We start from the raw sequence: 9858 nt of genomic DNA on the forward strand, positions 1-9858 counted from the left end.
GAGAGAGAGAGAGAGAGAGAGAGAGAGAGAGAGAAAGAAAGAAAGAAAGAAAGAAAGAAAGAAAGAAAGAAAGAAAGAAAGAAAGAAAGAAAGAAAATGCCCCCCACAGACTTGCCAACAGGCCAATCTGATGGAGGCAATTTCTCAACCAAGGACCTGTGGCAAGGGCAGGCCCACTGCCTCAACCTCAAAAGCCCATCTATCTAATGATCCACCTCCATCAACCAGCCCTCCTGAAACAAAGTTCCCAACTGGGGACCAGCTGCCCTAATATACCAGCTCATGGGGCATATCTCAAACTAAACTGTGGAAGACTCCTTTTATTTCAGTCATGGCTGGTATATACTTTATAAAGTTTGATCTGGTGGTCATCTGGTGATGTGGGCTATGTGACATCTTCAAAGACAGGGGGACAGTCTCAGTGCTTCCAAAACTCAAACCTGTCCCTTGCAATTGGGCATCTTATGGATGCTCGCCCAGGGTTCAATCGCCCAACCTGGCTTTGCATTATGGCTGTGTTCATCTACATTTCCTCCCACAGGGGGCCGTAACAGTAACCCAGAGCCCACCCCACTGACTCTAGCACACAGAGGGTATTTTGTGGCTGGCCCAAGCTTCACATGATTGGCGTGGCAATCTTTCACCAAAACACTCTCTCACCCATTTCTTGCCAGGTCTGGTCCAACACCCTCTCCCTCATCTACTTTCCCAGAATTGTCCAGGACTGGCGGAAGAGGTTTTTCCCCAGTGCTACCCACAGCCGGGGAATGCATAATGAAGTCACCAGCCTACGAGAGAAAAGGCCTCTGTCTCCCTGGGCAATGGGGCTTCAGCCCTGGGACATGCATTGTATGGCTCTCGGCCTCAAAAATAAAGTCGTGACTGTGTGGGGCATGTCATCTGGCCTGGTAACTCTGAGCCAGGACATTTCATTTCCGCTCTGTAGAGCTCCCGCACAGCCCTCTGAATGGTTCCCGGGCTGTGTGACCACACGATGACCTTTCTCCCACCATGATGTGAGCCACCCAGAATGAAAAGCTCTGATTTACATGCCCTCCCTACACCCCTCAGCCCCAGCGTGCAAATTGCATTGTGACAGAGTGTCTGCTGGGGACAGAGAGGCTATGGGCAGCTGTACTGACCCACAGTGACTGTCACTTCAGGACAAGATGACATGTTCTTGCCTGCAGTGGGTCCAAAGCATAGCTCTGCCTCCGCTCCTGCTGTGAAGCAGAGCCATGAACACCACCACCCCTGGACCCAGTTAGGATTATGACCATAATATAGGCTAGCAAGGCAAATGATCAGGAGCTGCTAGGGCTCAAATATGTCTCCCAGCATCCACCTGTTGGGAACAAATTCCTCATACAACAGTGTAAAGAAGCTGGTCTTTTAAGTGGTGATTAAGTGATTAGGGAGGAATTAATACAGTTATCAAGGGATTGGGTTAGTTATGGCAAGAGTGGACTTCTGGGTGACTCACTTGCTCCTCTCTCTTAGACACACTCCCTTATTTATCCACCATCCACCATAGGATGGCACAGCACAGAGATGCTTGCTAGAAGCCAGAACTAAGTTCTGAGACCACACAGCCTCTGAAACCATAAGAAATAAATTTCTATTTATGGCAGTCCTTGATCTTGGGGTTGCTATAATAGTAGGTAGAAGACTAGGACAGAGGCAATGTCATGTCTACCAAATAAAGCCAGCGTGAGAATTGTGCCAACTATGGGCTTCAAATAGAGCAGACCTCAGATCCCAGCAGAAAAATACTGAGGATCCACGGACCAAACCAAGGCTTAGTCAGTAGGGGGCATCAGAGCAACTGTGGGATATCACAGATATCCCCAGCCCCTCTCCCATATGCCAAACCTACCCTGATGTTAACTGAAATGGAGTTAAGTACTGTGGTTTGAATGTGAAATGCCCCACCCCCAACCGCATGTGTTTAAACATTTGGTCTCCAGATGATAGAGATGTTGGGAAAGTGTGATGGTGTGGATAAGAATGACCCTATAGGCTCCTATGTTTGAATACATGGTTGCCAATTGGTGGAATTACTTGGGAAGGATTAGGAGATGTGACCGCGGTGTATAAAACATTATGTCACTGGGTGGGGGGGGAAGTGAGCTTAGAGGTAAAAGCCCATAGCATTCCCAGTTAGCTCTCTCTCTCTCTCTCTGGATCATGATGTAAGCTCTCAGCTCCAGCTCCATGCTTGCCTACCTCCTGCCATGTTCCCTGAATCACCTTCTATAAAAATGCAAGTCTCTAGTAAGTTCTTTCTTCTATAATAGTGCCTTAGCACAGCAATAGAAAAGTGACTCAGACAGGAAAGTTATGGACCCCTTGAAGTGTAGAGTAGAGTCTTGCTACAGGAAGTAGCTGACGGGAGGGAGGGGTTTGAGGTTTCTACATCTCAGCTCTACTTTCAGTTTCTTGATGAGACCCTAATATGAGCAGCCCTCTCATCCTGTTGCTGTGATATCTTCTCCACAGTGAGAGACTGTATTTCCTCAAACTGTAAGCTAAATACAAGCCCTTCCTCTCTTGAATGGTTTCTTGTCAAACATTTAGTCACCGAAACAATAAAAGTAATGAATACACCGAGAGATGTGATTCCAAGGGTTGTCAGAGGGATGAGAGAAGGGGAGGGGAGGAATCCTGCTGAGACCAATCCCATGTCACCCTCTAGCCTGGCTGTGTTCCCAGACAGCTTCACTTCCATGGGGGACTAGTTAGTATTTCCTTTTTTTTTTTTTTTTTTCTGAAGATTTTTGCTCTCCTCACTCAAAAATATGAAGAACTGGAACCTTTTTGTTAAAAAAAAAAGAGTCCTCTCTTATTTAAGTAATCTAAGGTTTTAAATGTAGACACGGCTTAGAAATAGAGATGTGTCATATATATTCAACACAGTACCAAGCCATATGTGTGTTTTCTGTAAACACATGAGATACTGTGAAGACGCAGCTTTCCCACAGTCCTGTGTATAAATATGACTGAGTCCCTCCGTATGTATCCTTCATAGCTGACTTCCACAGAGCACAGGCGAGTTCAGGCAAACAGCATTCTAGTCTAGCATTTGGTTGGAACAGGTGCCTTTGGGAAGCAGAGGGCCGCAAGACTCCATCTTCTCTGGGATTTTACCCGGACAGGTGTCTCAATAGCAATAGGGAAACCTGTGAAGAAAACCCCGTCCAGAGGTGACAGACTTGACTCCTGACACATTGGAAATTTCCTGAGAGAAGAGACAGACACATGCCACACCAGGAGGAGTTAGTTGTGTGACACACAGGGTAGGAACAGCGGTAGCAATGTGTCTCCCATAGGAAGAAAAGGAAGACTATGAGCCCAGTCCAGGCTATGACTTGAGGATCTGATGGTGAGTAGCACAACACTTTGGATCTGTGTCGTCATGCGTAGTATGTCTGCAAAAGAAACCACTAATAAAAACACCACTACACATTGCAGAGTATAACCAACACCTTCTCTCCGCTGTGTGAGCTTCTCAAAGGACATATAGCTGTTGCCCATGCTAGGTCACCTTAACCCTAGGCCATTGGGACATCTTCCCACCATTGCAAAAGCGGTGTGTGTTCATTCTCCCACTCCCAGCAGGTATGTCTGTGCTACAAACCCAGAGGTATTTAACCTTTGAGCTTTTCCTCCAAGAAAATGAACCCTTCCATCCCTGGGAGGTCACATGATGAAAGAGCTTACAAGTCACCAGATCAAAGTAAACCAAAAATCAAAGGTCTATACAATGTAGCAAGCAGAAAGTGTGAGTCGCACAGTGTGCCTAGCTCCTGGGACAGCTGATGGCATCCAGACAGGGTAAGGCCTTGCAGATGTAGCTGGCGGGGGGGGGGGGGGGGGGGGGGGGGGGGGGTGTGTGCAGGTGTTTATGTGGCAGGAAAGGACAAAGGAAGCAAGCAGTGTGGTTCAGCCAGGGCTTCCCATTTCACATGGGATTTCACAGTTAAGTGGATCCACTTTCCAGGCTTCTTGTCAGCCCAACTTGTTTCCCCAAAACTTAGAAGGGCAACAAAGGTGACTTTGCCAAAGCCTGCAAGGACCCTGAAGGTAGGTGCTGGCAGGTGCTCTCATTTGCTGAAGATGCTACCCATGAAAAACAAAAATCCAAGGATTTCAAAAGCCACAGTTGTTGAAACAGTCTATTCAGACCACTTGACCCTCAGCTCCAAGCTGAACTTGACATGTTCTGAGTTGTTACTCAAGCCCTTGAGTTTGGTTCTCTGATATCTATACTCTAAACTCTTTGTTTCAATGTCTTATGTCCCTCTATCTCCAACAAACTCCGAACAATCCACTGGATACAAATGAGAAACTTCAATTAAATGGCATGAGGGAAACAATTGGGTAGGAAAGTTACAAAAAAAAAAAAAAAAAAAAAAAACTGTTGCAAAACCATCTTTGTGCTACATGGGAATTAATAATTTTCAAAGTCCTGTGGTGAACTTCCATTGACAAATCTGTCCTTCCCAGATGGGCACGCGGGCCACTTTGCTTTCTCCAAATGGCTTTGAAGTAAATTGTTTTCAGCTGTGTGGCTCACTCCAAAGTCCATCAACCAGATCCTCATATTTTCTAATGTCACACTTTCACCTGGAAGACAGCCATCTCTACTGACCCACATCTCCCTTCCAGCTCCCTGCATATTGGGAAAACCCCACTACTTTCAGAGAAATCTGTGAGCCGAGTAGTCATGGGTCGACAATGTCTATAAACTACTGGCCAGTACCCCTAGCAGGAAGGGTGTAGAACAATTCAAGTAAGGCTGAAGGTGATTTGGTGAATTGGGGACCAGTTAATGACAAAAGCTAAGCTTGCTACCCCTTACACCTGGTTTACACTTCCACATCATGGTCACAGCCAGCACAAAAACAAAAAACAAAAACAAAAAAACAAAACAAAAAAACCCAAAGTCTAACTATGTGAATAACTTAGTGTCCCATGTCTAGGATCCACTCACAGGCTTCTGGGCTCCTTCAAAGGCCTGGGATTGTGTGGCAGAACTGGAGTTCCTGAAGAGAGCCCAGGAGAGGCTACGGGTGAACGCAGAGCCCAGTGGCAGCAGGAGATCCCAGAATTCTGGAAATGCCAGTACCATGGGACAACCACCAAAACCAGCAACAGCAGTGGAGTGGAGGCAACCAGAGCCTAGAAGACAAGCTGTGTGCGCTGCAGAGGGCGGAGCTTATGACCCATGACTATTTGAGTACCCTGTATAACTTGGTCCTTTGAGCTGTTACTGGAAGTTTTCCATCTCACATCAATTTCTTTCTCAGAACAAGGCTGGAGTGGTGGAAAGATTCCCTTATGTCTTAGTCAGGGTTTCTATTGCTGTGACTGAACACCATGACCCAGAGCAACTTGGGGAGGAAAGGGTTTATTTGGCCTACACTTCCACATGGTAGTCCATCATGAAGGAAGTCAGGACAGGAACTCAAACAAGGCAGGAACCTGAAGGCAGGAGCTGATGCAGAGGCCATGAAGGAGTACTTCTTATTGGCTTGGTCCTCTGGCTTGCTCAGCCTGCTTTCTTATAGAACTCAGGACTACCAGCCCAGGGGTAGCCTCACACACAATGGGCTGGGCCCTCCCCAATCAATCACTAATTAAGAAAAGTGTGTTACAACTGCATCTGATGAGAGATTTTTCTCAATGGAGATTCCCTCCTTTAGACTCTAGCTTGAACCAAGCTGACTAGCCAGAACACCATCTTTGGGGTCGTGTATGAATGTGAGTCCCAGACCTGCAGTTAGTAGTGTAGGAGTGGGGGGGAAAGTCATCACCCACCCCTTTATTCCTTCTCTGTTGCTGTATTTACCTTGCAGGATGGTAGTGTCGTGTAGCCTGTCAATGCTTGCTTCTTGCCACCAGGCCTCACAGGGTCTCTGCTGCATCTACTGCTCCCATGGCCTGACCCCTCTCATGGGGTTTCCAAAAGGCCAAACAGTGTCCTGATGCACCAACCCTGAACTTCCTCCTGGACGACTTCCAATCAGAAGGAGCGAATGCTCTCTTGCCCTTTGAGAGGAATGGTGCTGTCTTCCACCCATCCATCACCGCTCAGCAGATTCTATTAGAAACTTCAGTTCCTTGGCAACCGCCTAGCAACAGAAGCCTCCCTGATTTTTTTTATAAGGCTTTCCAAAAATTGTTTTCTAAAGGACTTTTATTCTTTCCCAACATTTTTGCCCTAAGGAAATAATTTCTCTTTATTGCTTTTCCTGATCACAAAAGTAATACAAACTTGCTTCAGAAAAGCAGAGCAATAAAGAGATACAGGAAGTGAAACCTCCTGGTGGACAACATTCTCTCCCAGCACGCCCTTCACTAGCCAGGAAATGCTCCCAATTAACACTGCCAAATAAGGCATATGGAGAGAGGAGCCATTTGCTTTTGGACTCCTAGAATCGAGTATGTTGCTTTCATGGAGGACCCTAGCAAAACTTCCATGAGTCAGTGCACAAAGCACTTGCTATGCAACCTCAGAGACCTGAGTTTTATTCCTGAGAGCCACATAGAGGTGGAAGGAGAGAAACAATCCCACAAAGTTGCGCTCTGACCTCCACACACATGCCCTGACATAAATTTCCAGCATAATAAATAGAACAACGGTAACACCTTCTTTTCTTTCGAGGGCAGTTTCCACCTGTGTCTGCCCAAGTTGGAGGTTGGTGGGTTGCATTCTTGGTCTTCTTTCATTTGTAGATATAAATGGTTCCTTCATCCTGAATTCCAACATTCCAAAATGTCATGGTTTGAATAATAATGCCCCTCTCTCCTCCCCACAGGCTCATGAGTCTGAATGGTTGGTCCTCAATTGGTGGAACTGTTCGGGAAGGATTAGAAGGTGTGGCCTTGCTGGTAGAGGTCTGTCACTGGAAGTGGGCTCTGGGTTTCCAAAAGCCCGTGCCATTCCTGCTTAGCTCTCTCTGCCTCATGTTTATGGATTAAATGTGAACTCTTAGCTACTATTCCACCATCATGCCAGCCTGCCTGCTGCCATGTTCCCCACCGTGATGTTCATGGACTCTTACCCCCAAGAACCATGAACCCAAATTAAATGCTTTCTTTTATAAGTTGCCTAGGTTGTGTCACTCTTCAGAGCAATATAAAAGTAATAAGACAGTATCTTAGTTTGGGTTTATTGCTGTGAAGAGACACCATGGCCAAGGCTACTCTTATAAAGGAAAACATTTAATTGGGGCTGGCTCAAGTTTCAGAGGTTTAGTCATTGTGGGAAGCATGGCAGCATGCAGGCAGACATGGTGCTAGAGAAGGAGCTGAGTTCAACATCCTGATCTGCAGGCAATCAGGAGGAGAGTCTCTTCTTCACTGAGTGGAACCTGAGGATAGAATGCCTCAAAGCCGGCCCCCAGAGTGACAAACTTCCTCCAACAAGGTCACAACTACTCCAAAAAGGCCACACCACAGAATAGTGTCACTTGCTATGGGCCAAGCATTCAAATACACAAGTCAGTGGGGGCCATTCTTACTCAAAGAACCACAGGTGGCATCCCCTAGGAGTTCAATTTAATGAACATGCATGGGGCTGAGGACGATGAGAGACTAAATCATCTCAAGACGTCCACTTGATTTCCAAACCCAGAAGCCGTGATTCAGTCAAGAGAAAGGAAAGAGCTCAGAGGAAAACGGTGACATGCGGGCCAAGAGAGACAACTCAGCGAGTAACACGTCACATGAGGGCCTGTCACGTGAGGGCCTGTGTAAGGATTCCCAGCACTCAGGTAAAAGGAGGAGACAAGGGTTAGAAGTTCAAGCGCATCCAACTTCTTGAGTTTGAAGTCACCGTAGGCTATACAAGACCTGGTCAAAAGAAATAAAGAAGTGGAGGGGTGGGAGTCAAAAAAGAAGGAAGTGTCAGAAAACACCTAGGAAGAGGAAGAAAAAGAATGCAGAGCTGGGGCGCTGTGAATGACTGTTTTCTGGGAATGGCATGACTGCTGAACCTGTGCACTCACAGCAGCAGGGGCCAGCAGCACAGGACAGCTGTGATCAACTGTCTATCATGAATGGGGGAGGGGCTTATAAAGCTCCGCCCCTCCTGAAGGCACAAGGAGAGGGGAGTCACATTCTTCATCGCTATGCTCATTGCCTCTACACGCGCAAATAACCATGGACCTATGCTCATTCGGACAATCCTAAGTAAATTCAGAGGAACACACATGCATGCTCACAGTAAGAGGGGGACTTGGAAGGTGAAGGGTTTGGGTGGGAGGAGAGAAGGATAAGAGAGGATAATTAAGAGAAGATAATGGGAAAGGTGTTTAAAGAATACTCTCTCTCTCTCTCTCTCTCTCTCTCTCTCTCTCTCTTTCTGTGTATGTATGTGTGTGTGTTTGTTTGTAAAAAGATAAACACAATGTTCAAAAACAACGATGAGAACAATTGGATGTGTGTGCCCGTCTCCTGCAGCTGCTCTCACAAACTGACAGAGACAGAGTGAGCAGCAGCCTACCTGCTCACAGCTTGGGAGGAGTCCAGCGCAGAATCCAGGTGCCTGCGGGCCACGCCCTCATCAAAGGCTCCTGAGGAGAACCCATCCTTTCCTCTTCTAGTTCCCAAGCTCTGCCTGAGCTCTGTGTCTGGCTTAGTTTTCACATGGCCTTCTCTTGTATTTGTCCCTCCCTGTGCCCAAAGCTCTCTTACTTAAAGATAATGATACTGATTTCAGGAATCAGCATTGAGCTTTGGGTGTGAGATGCACCCCACTAGGCTCGTGGGTTCCAACGCTCAGTCCCTAGAGGGTAGCACTGTTTGGGAAGACTGGAGAGTCTTTAGGAGGTGGAGCCTTGCTTGAGGAAGTGAGTCACAGAGGGTGGGCCTTGAGGTTTTATAGCCTCTCTTCCTTCCTGTTCCCTCTTTGCTTTTGGGGTGTGGGTGCTATGGAACCAGCGGACTCCTGACACCATAGCTCCCAGTAATAGAGAACTGTAGACCCCAGAATCATAAGCCAAAATTAATTCTTTCTCCCTTGAGTTGCTTCTCTTGGGTGTTTTATCACAGCAACAGAAAAGTAACTAGCACAGCCAACCCTCAGCTCAATCGTGCCAGCAAAGACCTTATTTCCAAATAAAGTCACACTGGTGGATCCCACAGGACTTGACTCTAGAGTGACCCTCAGCCCACCGCAGGATGCAAGTACTTAGAAAAGAATGTTTAGCTCAACTTTATATCCAAGTAACCCGTTTAAACTCAGTTTTGTGGGGAATATGTTTGACTTGGGCATCATTGTGTCAAGGGTAAGGGGCAGCCACAATAAACTAACATCAATTAACTCTCAGAAGGATATGTGCTCTGGAATGGGGATCTCAGAATGAAGAGTCATCAGCCTGGGTGCTACTGTGGTGAAGCAGCCTCCTCTTTGGAGAACCAACAAGCTTGACTACAGCTATTTACAGGAACATGGACAACTTATGGGCAGCTATATCACTAAAGTCTATATTCCCCAATAATTGATAAGAGAACATCAATGGGTCCAGTCTTGTATAGTCCTTATGTGGATAACCATAGATACTGAGAATTCACAAAGGCAGTGTCAGGTCATGCCAGAGGATGCCATTCCACAACAGGCTACAATGTGACTCTCTGTACAGCTCCAACCCTAAACAGCACCTACCCTGTTTAGAACATCACTATCATAGCTAAGGGCTGTTTTCTTTGCAACTTAAAAACATAGTAAGGAAAAATGGGGGAGAGTAAGGCAGTCAGGATTTGCAAAGCTCTCAGTATAAAACACGCTTGGGAGGAAGAAGCCCTGCAATTGTAACCTGTCACCCTAGGAAAGACAGCTCAGGGCTCAAAATG

General features: G+C 46.6%; 1 long non-coding RNA gene across 1 annotated transcript in view; it reads right to left on the minus strand.

The window, feature by feature from the left end:
* Positions 1-5951, minus strand: part of LOC110294298 — a 44931-nt gene extending 38980 nt beyond the window's left edge. The window contains exon 1 of the long non-coding RNA XR_002377933.1: positions 5852-5951. This is a non-coding gene — a long non-coding RNA (uncharacterized LOC110294298). The remainder of the gene's footprint in view (positions 1-5851) is intronic.
* Positions 5952-9858: the final 3907 nt, after the last annotated feature.

The sequence above is a fragment of the Mus caroli genome, chromosome 1, assembly GCF_900094665.2.
Source record: "Mus caroli chromosome 1, CAROLI_EIJ_v1.1, whole genome shotgun sequence".
Classification (NCBI taxonomy): domain Eukaryota; kingdom Metazoa; phylum Chordata; class Mammalia; order Rodentia; family Muridae; genus Mus; species Mus caroli.